We start from the raw sequence: 13,134 nt of genomic DNA, 5'->3' as shown, positions 1-13,134 counted from the left end.
CAACATATAGAAATAACTCTTTTTAACCACTTTATTCTTGAGACACCTCTTTTAAGTAGGTTCCTTGTGCAGTGTGGGTCTTGAATTCATGACCCTGTGGTTGAGTTAGATGCTCTACCAACTGAGCCAGCCAAGTGCCCCTCTAACCACTTTAATTTTGAAACAAAACAAAACAAAACAAAACAAAACAAAGCAGACACCACAATAGAAAAATGGGCAAAAGATTTACCCAAGCATTTTTAAAAAAGATTTTATTTATTTATTCATGGGAGACACAGAGAAAGAGAGAGAGAGAGAGGGAGGCAGAGACACAGGCAAAGGGAGAAGCAGGCTCCATGCAGGGAGCCTGACGTGGGACTCGATCCCAGGACTCCAGGATCACACCCTGGGCCCAAGGCAGGTACTAAACTGCTGAGCTACCCAGGCTGCCCTTTTGCCCAAGCATTTTATAAAATGGCCAATCAGAATATGAAGATGCTCATTCTCATTAGTTTGTTAGGTTAAATCCAGAATAAGACAGCACTAGGTACATGTTAAGGTTGAAATGGTGTCATCCCCAAATCCACAGATTGAAGCCCTAATTCCCAGAAACTCAGAATGTGACTATATTTGGATGTAATTAAGGTTAAACGAGGTCATACCGGTGGGTCCTAATCAATGTGACTGGTGTCCTTGTAAGATGAGGACACAGAGAGACACCAGAAAGGAAAGACAAGGTGAAGACTCAGAAAATGACCATTGACAAGCTGAGAAAGGCCTCAGATCAAACCCTACATGCTGACACCTTGACCTTGGACTTTGAGCCTCCAGAACTATGAGAAAATAAATTCCTATTGTTTCAGCCACCCAATCTGTAACAATTTTTTATGTCAGCCCCAGGAAGCTTGTACAGCGGACTCTCCTGAACCCCTCACCAATTATTAAATAGAATATTGGTCAGAAGGTGGAACCTTGAGAGATGGTACAAATATATTTAACTGCTTTGAAAAAAACAATTTTGTATGATCTGGTATATTTGAATTTATGACCCCTCAATTTCACTCTCAAATGTACACCCTGAATGAGAAGCTCTTGGCCAATTATGTTCAAGAATGTTTATAATGACATTGTTGGTAATAGAAGAAAAGTGAACAAACAAAACAACCAAAAATTGGAGAGAGCCTGTATATGGACTTTAAGAGAATATGTAAACAAATTGTAAGATATTCACACATGTAATATCATATGACAATAAAATGAATCAATTACAGCAACATGCAGCAATACTGAATGATTCTTAAAAATATATAATGTTACATCAGATTAAAAACAAAACAAATCATGGAAGAACATAAAGTATTACTGAGGCACAAAAAGGAGCAGAACCAAGCAATGTATTGGAGGGGATACATATATATTAAATTAAAATTTTTTTAATTAAGAGAATGATAACCCAATTCACAAAATATTTCCCCCCCAGGGTGGATGGTATAACAGTTGAGGCAGGGTGCACACAGGAAGTTTCAACATCAGGGGAAACTGTTCTTGGTGATCAGGATTCTGAGTTCATATATGTTTATTTCTATGTCTCCTAATTTATGTATGATTATAGACATTCTTTTACATATACAAAATATATATTTAAATTATATATTGAAGTGAAATAATTTAGGAGGTAACATAACAAAGAAAGCCCGTGTATTAATGTTAATGTCAGACAAAATAATTTCAATGCAAAGGAAAAAGGAGAATTCTAACATTTATACCAGGGTCAACCACTGAGAAGGTATGATAGTCAACATGACGTGTACAAGTGTTGTCTATATCTCCCAAGGGAGGAGGAAAGAATGTATTTGTGTAATTGAAATACCCCTGGGGCGCCTGGGTGGCTCAGCAGTTGAGTGACTGCCTTTGGCTCAGGGTGTGACCCCGGGGGTCCTCGGATCAGTCCCACACCAGGCTCCCTGTAGAGAGCCTGCTTTTCCCTCTGCCTGTGTCTCTCATGAATAAATAAATAAAATCTTAAAAAAAAATACCCATAAGGAGAAACTGAATGTGGATGAGTCTTCAGGACAGAAATAAATGAATCCAGTAGTCTAAAAAGATTATGGAGAACATAAGTAACATGATTTATAAGCACGCACACACACACACATATATATGTATATAAATATAGATAGTAGATGTCATTTTAAAATACATTTGGAAAGTTTATAAAAACTGTCATGTATATATGTATTAAGTACATATGAATACTCAACAAATTTCAGAATTTGGTATCTAGAAGCCACATTAGTGACAAAGCATCATGAAATAAAAACCTAGAAAAATGCTTTAATTTTACTCTAAATTTTTAATTTGAAGGCTATAAACTAAGAACTAAAGGGTAATAAATGCAAGCCCTTCATATAAAAACCGACTGGAGATCACCTATGCAGGCACCAGAGAAAAATCTGTTATTTTTCAGTGGCATTTAATTAAAAACAAAAAAAACAGAGAAAAAAAATAAATCAAGCTTCCAACTTAAGAAAGCTTGTAAATGAAAAAAAAATGTCCATTCTGATCATTACAGTTAGTGAAGGTAAAATTAGACATTATTGAAATGGGAAGGGAAGCTAGTGAAGTTGACACATCAAACCAAAAGTTGAATGTTTGCAAAAAAAAAAAAAAAAAAAAGGAAAAGGAAAATAGATCTTTGGCATATATAACAAAAAAAGAGAAAGGACAGAAGAATTTTTATTGGACTCTAGTGATAAGGTACAAACAGATTTTGGAAACATTAAAATGTTAAAAGGAAGATGTGCAACATTACATCTGTAAATAAGTAATTAAATTTCCAGGACTTAGTCACGCCCACTCAATTCGATATTATCTATAATAAATGTGTAGTAGTCTCTGTTTTTCACATTCTAATCCCCTGAAGAAAATAAATTTATGACTGATGTCAGACTCCACACCACTTCATATGCTGCCTCTGATAGTGTTTATGGTCCGTGTCTCCCCAGAGTCATTTGGGCAATTTCTGCTGAGCAAGATGTTGGCGAGGTTTCAAATGGACCATCAGTGTTTTAATTTTTAAGGATTTTATTTACTCATGAGAGACACACAGAGAGAGCTAGAGACACAGGCAGAGACAGAAGCAGGGTCCCCTTGGGGAGCCTAATGTGGGACTCGATCCCAGGACCCCGGGGTCACACCCTAAGCCTAAGGCAGATGCTCAACCACTGAGCCCCCCAGGCACCGAGACCATTAGCATCTGATGACAGACGTGTTTTGTTTGGTCTGCATAGCATTTACAAATTATTTTTGATTTTTTTTTTTAATTTTTGAATTATTACCAGTTTTTAAGAAAAGAAATGCAGGGATTTTAGTTAAAAATCTAGATTTCTGGGGCACCGGGGGGGAGGGGGGCTCAGTCATTAAAGGCCTGACTCTTGATTTTCAGCTCAGTCCAGTGCCAGGCTCCATGCGGTGCGCAGCCTGCTTGAGATTCTCTCTCTTTCTCTCCCTCTTTCTCCCTCCTCCTTTCAAATAAATACATCTTTAAAAAAAAAATGTAGATTTCTTTCCCGGCCAAATTGGAGTTAGGGGTGGGTGGGCTTGTGCTTTTGTTCCTCCTGCACTCGCTGTGAAGGGAGGGGCCTGTGGTTTGATACCAGTTCTGCTGCCAGCTCCGGACTGTTCTGTCCCTCCGCGGGGCCTCCCTCTCTGTCCTCTGCAGGAGCCTCCCTCTCTGTCCTCTGCAGGAGCCTCCCTCTCTGTCCTCTGCAGGAGCCTCCCTCTCTGTCCCTCTTCAGGGGCCTCCCTCTCCGTCCCTCTGCAGGGGCCTCCCTCTCCGTCCCTCTGCAGGGGCCTCCCTCTCCCTCCCTCTGCAGCGGCCTTCCTCTCCGTCCCTCTGCAGGAGCCTCCCTCTCCGTCCCTCTGCAGGAGCCTCCCTCTCCGTCCCTCTGCAGCAGCCTCCCTCTCTGTCCCTCTGCAGGAGCCTCCCTCTCTGTCCGTCCGAGGGGCCTCCCTCCCCGTCCAGCCGCGCTTTACCCGTTGCTCCTATTCTCACGTGGAATCACTGCCACCTGTTAGCTGGTCAAAGAAGCAAGAGGAGCAACACAATTCTTTGACATGTTCTGTAGTAACTAATATCCTCTGCTTAGGTGTTTGCCCAGTGACCCACGTGGGATCTGATTTGGGTTCAGTCTATGGGGCGGGGCTGCTAGCCCCCCAGGTCCCGGCCAGCTTGCATACTCGACCCGTTTCCCTCCGCAGCACCCCCAGTCCCAGCCTATTTTCACCCGGCAGCTCTTCGTTAGACTTTTAGTAAGCCCTGCTCACTGCTCCACGCTCAGCAACCGAGGCCAAACAGCATCTCCTCGGCGCTTCCTACTTGTTAAGTGAGTGATTTTAAGAAAGACAAAATTACATACGGAATTATATGTTATCTATAATTATCTACAATTAAATATAAAATATGTAACATGACATAATTAATAGATTGGTATTATGTTATGGAATATAAATATATAACTAAATGTATAATTATAAAAATATAGATCTATTACGAAACAGAAATAGTGTATGTATTGTTTCCAAGGCAATTTTCCTTTCACATAATATGAAACATTTTTTCTTTACTCTTCAATGTATCTATTTAATTTCCGAATTCATTTGTTCTTTCATTTTCTTTTAAAACATCATTTGTAGCAAAAGGAAAGCCTACAGTACAGTGTCTGGAACATAGAAGGAATTTATTTGTTCATCCGAGAAATTGATCTCCACTATGGTAATGGCAAAGTGGTGTGATCTGGAGGCACCTGGGGAGGGGGGCTCTGGGCTGGAGCATCTGTCTTCGACTCAGGGCGTGATCCCGGGGTCCTGGGATGGAGTCTCCACATTGGCTCCCTGCATGGAGCCTACTTCTTCCTCTGCCTGGGTCTCTGCCTCTCTCTCTGTTTCTCATGAATAAATAAATAAAATCTTTTAAAAAAGCAGTGTGATTTGTTAAAAAAATAAAAATTCAGTGAATATCAGGATGTGCACAGAAAAGGTTGCAGCAGGACCTGTAGGGCACAGGCAGGATAGAGGGCTGACTTGGTTGCCGTAGGAAGAGCCACGACTGAAGAATCTGCATTTGCCGGCCTGGAATGCCAACTGTGGGGGCTCCGAGGATCACGACCTAGTCCGCAGCCTGGTGAGGGTGTCGGCAAACTGCTGACCTGCACGTCGCCGTGGAGCGGTTGCACTTGTTGTGGGTCACAGAGCAGTTGACCCCAGTGGCCGTAAGACCCAGAAAGCAGCAGGGGATCGCGGGTGACTTCTCTCCCTGCTCTCGCAGAGAAATGGCAGCAAGTGTGCACTGCGTCGCGTGGGGGCTCGGCCTGGTAGGAATTTGGGGAACGCGTGCACACCAGGTTCTAGGATACGGGGTAGAGACTAGGGCACAGGTTCCCACCTGTGGAGGAACAGGGGCATGTCGAGAAGATTTTAGTGGAAGTTGTCCAAGTAACGCTACAGATTCTTGATTTTTAAGAGAGAGGAATTTGTTTTTAACAATTGCATTTCCTTTCAAGGGGAATGGCATTTCTCCCTTTCTCAACAGAAGGTGCTGTTTTTTTGTCGTTTGAGAACACATTTCCTGATTTCACAACCGCCTATCTGAAAATTGCACGAGGCCTGAAGCATGAAGGAGGCTGCTGAGCACACCCCAAGTCAGGGTTTTCTTTACCTGGCGCCTCAGCTCAGTTCTCTGTCTGTGCTGCTCACTCTTCCACCTGAACTGTGACCCTTCACGTCTGATTGCAGCTGCATCAGTTGCAGCTCTTGGCCTCAGAGGCTGTTGCTCTTGGGTGGCAGACCCACGGAGATGTCTGGGTTCAGAAATGTAGGAAAAATAGGCACATATGGAGATGGAAGAAGAGGTGACAAGTTTTGGGTATTTGAGAAAAGCACTTCTTAAAATAGCCCAGTTTCACATTATTGCTCCATTTTTGCTTTTTCTTTTAATAATCAAGTTTCAGTTCAGAGGCTTTTACATCTAGAGAATACATTTTTTTCCTCTTTTCTGTGAAATTTGACCCAAAGCCTTGGGCTTGTATTAATATTAACAAGAGCATAAAAGTACAAGACCGTCTTGCAAAATGTCAATTTTCCCTCTCTTTTCCTGTCCACTCTTGTAGGAAGTCAACTTTCTAATGAGCTTAGTTTGGTGAAGGGTGTCTAAAATCTCATGGCCTTTTGGAAAGTATAATACTCAGGAGTCTAAATACTTGGAAGGAAATATTACTGTTTTGTGCAGAATAAAGATAATTGCTTGTCAATTACAAATGATGCTGGTCACATATAACCAACTGTTTCCTTGGTATAAATAAGGGGATTTATTTCTTTCCCACTTAATGGCATGCATTAATATTCCCAAATTCAAAAATGGCAGAAATACAGTAAGATTTCACCTATTACAAGCACACAGAGCAATGCAGCATTTTTCAAGGTGTGCTCCACGGGCAAATGTGAAGTTAATGGATGTTAAATGTAAAAATAAATTTCCATGGTCAAAGTTTGGGAATTTTGACTAAACCAATATTCACTGCTACTCACCAAGGAGGAAGCTGCTGTTTGCCATGATTGCCACCCCAATGTTGCCCCAGGGCCAAAGATCTGAAGTTCTCCTTTGATGTGAAGTCAAACAGATCTAGGTTCGAATCTTGTGCCACTTTGGGCAAATCACACAACCTCTTTGAACTCTGATTCATCTGCAGAATGGGCCCAATAGCGCACACTTCATGGTTGTATGGGAACATAAAGGAGGTGATGCATATAAAACACCCAGCAAAGTCACTGCATAATAAACGTTAATGTAAAATTATGCCTTTCTCCCTAGTTTTAGAGTTAGGGGGCTATTGCAAAGTACCCACATGCGTGGGATTAGGAGTTAGACAAAGCAGGTCCTGCCACTTACTGACTAATCTTTGTAAATGCCTTAACCAAAAGAATTGGGCTCCTGATGTCTTCACCTTAGAAGCATCCTCCTCCTCAAGAGCAGCAACAGCACAATCTGTGCTCTTCTGTGCAGCACATTCTTGAGCATCAAGTTAGTTTTAAACTTGTTACGGAAATTCTCAAACATTGTGCCATTTTATCCACAAATTCTGTATTCATCATTAGCTAATAAGGGTATCTATACTCACACCTAAATTTATATCCCTCTCTGTTTGCACATACTGACCGTGCTATTATTAATCCTGAAAAAAATTATCAATAACTTATCAACACAATGCAATGTTGAACTGCATTTCTTTTTCCCAGATTGTCTCAGAATGTCATTTTTCCATTTGATAAGATTGAGTCAAGACTCAAGGCCATTATTGCACATGATGCTTATGTTGTTACATCTCTAAAGTCCACTTTTATTTGTAACCCTCTCCCTGTCCTTTTCCCTCCAACTGATACCACTCTTGTGTTAGGGAAAGTGGGTCATTTCTTTGCAAAATGTCCTGCATCCTGGATTTTGATGCTTGCTTCATGGATGTGTATTTTCACATGTTCTATCCCTTGTATCTTTGTAAATGGGTCATTGGCTCTAAAGGTTCCATTAGACGCTGGTCCAGTTTTCGTAGGGAGGGTACTTCCAAGGTGGTCCTATGTTGCACCACATCGTAAGTCGCAAGATATCTAGTCTTACTCTTGTTAGGCATCTGAAGACTGATCAATGAACAGAGATGGTGTCAACATGATCTTGTCTTTGTAAATTCCCCGTCAACTACTCACTAATAATTTCAGGATCCATTTTAAATCATTGGCTAGACCCATTTTTGCATTGAGGATTCCAAGATAGTGGTTGCCTAATTCTATCATTGCGTCTGCATTTATGAGCTATAGTATTTCTAGAAAGAGCTTTCTTTCATCGACTATTTGGTTATCATGAAACACAGGAAGGGAAAGATAAGGAATTCTCATGGTTTTATTTATTTAATGAATATCTTTTGGGGACTGTGTTAAATGTTGGGGATACTATAGCAAACCTATCTTCACCCTACTGTTGGGAAGCCTGTGGTCTAGGTAATACAGGCGAGTGAGTGAATTAAGTACTCACCATACAGTGTGAAGTGTTAGGAAGACAGTATACAGCTCTATGGGTGTCCTTCTCAGCTTGGGGTTATATGTTCCTTCATTAGTGTTTCTAATCAATTTTGTATAGTGTATTAATTTGCTAGGGCTGCCATAACAAAACATTACAGTCAGGGTGACTTTAAATAGCAGAAATTTATTTTCTCACCATTCTGGAGGCTAGAAGTCCAAGGTCAAGTGTAAGCTTTTTCAGAGACCTCTCTCCTTAGCCTACAAAGGGCCACCTTCTTGCTGCCTTCTCACGTGGTTTGCCTTTAGTCTGTGTGTTGCTTGTATCCTAATCCTTTGTTCTTATAAGGTCACTGGTCACATTGGATCAGGCCCCACCCACAGGACCTCCTTAATTTTAATGACCTCTTCAAAGGCCCCCTCTCCAGTCTCGTTCAGAGGTACCGAGGATTAGGATTTCCATAGATAATTGGGGGGGGGGTGCACAATTCAGCCAGTACCATATAGCAAAGATGAGAATTCTCATATTTTTCTCCCTCACTAGCAGGAGCCTCTTCAGAGACCTTCTAGGGTACCTGACAGATTCCCACCACAGTTCCAGTAAGTTTATAGTGAGGTTTCTACAGAGGTGGGTCATGATAGAAAACACCCCACTGAGAGCTGTGTGGGGCAGAGAATAACATAGCTGATTGTCTCATGAACACTTATTCTGGGTCAGGTTATTCACTTATTTCACCTTCCAAATGACCTTCAACTTTGACTTGCATTACACTCATTATCATATCATTCCTGCTTTTAAGGATGAGGAACTTGAGAGGAAAGAGAGGTTAACTCATCTTGGCTGCCAAAAGAAAAAAGTGCAGGATGCAGAATTTGAACCCAGTGCTCACAGTGTTGCTACAATATTAAACTGCCTGTGATATTTAGAGAAATGTTTTATAAGTGGTCAATCTCCATAAAAGGTTAGAAATTAGTGTAGTTTGGTGGAATTAGTGTGGACTCTAGAGTCAAAATAGCCTCTAGTTACCTTTCAGTGTCATCTTCCCAGCGGTGTGGTCTTGGGCTCCTAATTCCTTTGAATCACAGTTTTTCAGTAAAGATAAGGGAAATAATGACGTGTGACTTGACAACTTTTTGGGAGCATTTGAGAGCCTGTATATGGAGACCCTCCCACAATGTCTGAAAGAGTAGATTGTAGGTCAGTGGTAACTATTATGCCTGGACCCCTCACAGTCCCTCACATGCTTTTGTACTCAGGGATTTTCTTTCTCATTTGATGCTAGGTAGCTACCACAAGGGAATGGAGACAAAGGGGTCGTAGTAGCAGCTGACCCCAGAGGTACAGATCCGGTTTGTAGATTCATTTATCAGCTCATCCCCACTCCATTTATTTTGTGCCCATGGTGCACATGATATTGGGAGAGGCATGGCCTGTAGGGCGAGTCAGAGTCACAGGTGGAGTGTGTCCTCAGAGGACTGCCCTTCTGCGTGGTGATTGGTGTACATGTGTCTCTAACAAGTAGGGACTAATGCTTTCCTTCCATCCATCCATCCATCCATCCATCTGCCAAAATGGGCCAAAGGTCACATAATACATGCAATTATAACAAAAGTATTAACTGCACGAACCACCCGTGTCATGCACTTTTTAAAACAACTCACCTTTGGTTGATAGCATTGAGTGAAGTTTTATATAAAGCAAATAAAAAGATGTTTCATATATACATATGAAATATATATCATCATTGATATATATTGATTTATATCCAAGATCTCAATGGAATCACAAATCACTCAGGAGTAATTTTTAACTTGTTATCTTTAGAGGGGATGCTGAGAGCTTTGACTTTCTTTGGAATGTTCATTTGCCATAATCCCCCCCACTTTTTTTTTTTTTTTTTTTTGGAAACTCATTAAATTTTAACTAGATGCACATTCTCTCTGCTCAACTTGGGGGAAAAAACATACTTTGACTATCTGTCAAGCCCGCCATCATTGCTCATAGCAACGTACCGAACTATGAGCCTCACAGTGCTCATGTGCTCTGAGGAATGCCACATGTGTCAGCCAGTGAACATGCAGTGGAAGCACATGTACAAATAGTGGAGCACAAAATCTTCCCAGAAGTTTCCTGGTGCATTGACACTGGAAGGCTCAGTTTGGAAATTTCTCATTCAACCCTACTAAGGACTTGGGGGGGAGAGAAAACCCACTTATCTTAAAGATTCATGATTCAAGCGCCAGATAGAATCTGTAGTTTCCATAGTGCTGGGCTCTAGATTTCCCTTTAATGTAATTAAGCTTCAAGATTTATGAATACAACAGGCCAGAACTTGATCCGTGTTCATTTTCAATTACTGCAGTGAAAGGGCCCTATCCAGATGTCTCTATTTACAGCATTCAGGCAGGCCGGACCAGGGGCTGAGGGGGGAGGGCCCACAAATTGTCACACTTGTTAATTCTTCACAGAAGATACTCAGCTGAGGTCCTGGCTTTGACCCTGTGACAAAAGGCTGGGGGCCCCCGGGGCAAGAGCATCAATGCTTCTAGGGACAACACGGTGACCCACGGGGGTCACTCCCTCTGCTTTGTAGGTATTTGTGTAATAATGGGGTCCATTCCTTATTTTTATTTCTGTTACAGTTCTGGGAGCATCCAAGGGAAAAGACCGGCTCTGATGTGAAAGACAAACATATATAATGAGAGCATCAAGTGTCCCCTGGCAACAGTAACCACGATAAAATGCTACAGGGGAAATACACTGTATGCAGTGACCCACATAATCGGGCCTATTTTGGGAGCATTGTTTTATTTTTCTTTTGAAGGGTGTTGTGTTTTCTTTTCTCTTCTCATCTTTTCTTTTCTTTTTCTTTCCTTTTTTTTTTCTTTTTAATGTTCCCAGGTCTGCAATTTAGTTTTGTTGAGATGATTGGAATACAAGTGTCCTTTCTATTGTTACAGTTACAGTCCTGCTTGTGTGAGAGCAGGTTTTCAACCACAAATACCCACCTGCTAGGGGCGGCCTAAAATATTCCATTTTATTCCCTTTATTTCTGCTTTAAAATATTTCTGTGCTTTCTATGACCATTCTACAGGTTTCTTAGGCGTGTGCTAAGTGTTTTCTTACACTAATGTGGACGTTTGCATTGAGGTATCATTTTAAAAGGAAAATCCCACACAAAAGGCTTAGAAATAAGAGCCCAGCGGGAGACTCAGAACCTCTAATGAAATGAACTGCAGCCAGTAAAAAGCCCCAAATCCTACTCCACACTTTTCCTGTGTGGCGTGTGTCCGGTCCACCATTTCATAGTCTCAACTCACAGACCAGACTTGTTACCTTGTGAAAAAGAATGAATTGGGATATTGCTTTTGTTGAATAATATGTGGCTGTTATATTAATGTGATGCTCAGTAAAATGGAATTGGCCAATTCTCTTCCATTTCAGAAGGTTATTTCATGAAAGTGTTGCAAATCTCTCCTTGATTAGCCCCTTTAAATCAGTTTTGGGTTTCTTTTCTCAATCATGACCTTCACAGGACTCAAATGCATTTCTGTCCATTTAAAGAGATTTGAATAGAACAAGGGATCATTCAAAAATAGAGTTTTCCCCCCAGATTTACTCCAGTCTCGTCCCTCAGAGCAATGCCCTTTTTTCCCTTAAGAACTGATTTAATAATCCCATACCACATCTGATCAAATTCAGTTCTTCATTATATATGTTTATCCTTCTTGCTCCAGTAAATATATTTCAGATACAAATGGCATCATTTCTGGGGATGCCTGGGTGGCTCGGTGGTTGAGCATCTGCCTTCGGCTCTGGTCATGACCCCAGGGTCCTGGGATCGAGTCCCACATCAGGTTCCCCACAGGGAGCCTGCTTCTCCTTCTGCCTGAGTCTCTGCCTCTCTCTCTCTCTCTCTCTCTCTCTCTGTCTCTCATTAATAATAAGTAAATAAAATCGTTAAAAACAAAACAAAACAAATGGCATCATTTCTGATCATCATATTTCCTTTCTTGGAAGATGACTATGCCAGGTGTGTAGGGCCACAGTGTAGGATTGAGGCTTTTTTGTGACTAGTCCTTCCTCCTTCTGGAAAGCTGCTAGCTTATAGTTTTAGCAATTTATTTGTTCCTTTTGCAGAAACACTTGTGAGCACTCAGGCAGTCCCCGGGGGGAAGGGTAGCCCAGAGGTATGTGCTGGAGCAGTTGTTCGGGAGCAGCGCTGAGACCATTCGCCTGTACAGAAATGCATATTTCATCAACTGGTGTTTTTTTTTTTTTTAAGATTTATTTATTTATTTAGAGATTGAGAGCGAAAGAGAGGCAGAGACACAGGCAGAGAGAGAAGCAGGCTGTACGCAGGGAGCCTGACGTGGGACTCGATCCCGGGTCTCCAGGATCACACCCCGGGCTGCAGGCGGCGCTAAGCCGCTGCACCACTGGGGCTGCCCCATCAACTGGTGTTTATGTGGTTCTTATGCTGTATCGACATCAGTACATTTTGTTTTCTAAGTATTTCCAAGTTCATAGTTATTTGGTTTTACTTTCCTTGTTGCCTCTTCACTCTGCAGTCTTCCTCTCCCTTCTCTCTTTTTCTCATTTTTTACTTTCTGGATTTGACCCTCTCCCTGTCCTCTGGTTGCCTCTATGTTTTTGTTTAAGGTGATAACGACCATGTAAAATGGGAACCTCAGAAGGAGAGTGTACCTTCACCTTCTCCCCTTTGTAACATTTCCTTTGGTCTTTAAAATAATGCAATTTCCGATGGAATGTGTATCTTTGTATGATTTCATAGAGCTAATGATTATGGAAATTTTTGTTGTAGAAAAACTCTCCACAAGTTCAGTTTTGTGCCGGAAAACCCTTTGTGTGAAATTGCTGCTCAGGGGCTGCTGGAGAGCTCTGAAGTGAGGTTTGGACTCCTGGAGGCAGAGCCATGGGGACATATGCCCCAGAGGAGGCCGGGAATGGGGATCTCCAAAGGGTGATTCTCAATGAATATTCTCAGAAATGCAAAGGCCGGGCGGAGGAAGCCCAATCCGGCTGGAGGGGTGGACACACACTGTCCAGAGACCTGGCCTGAGCCCAAG

This window comes from Canis lupus, chromosome 13 (genome assembly GCF_048164855.1).
Source record: "Canis lupus baileyi chromosome 13, mCanLup2.hap1, whole genome shotgun sequence".
NCBI lineage: Eukaryota > Metazoa > Chordata > Mammalia > Carnivora > Canidae > Canis > Canis lupus.
This window is presented reverse-complemented; position numbering follows the sequence as displayed.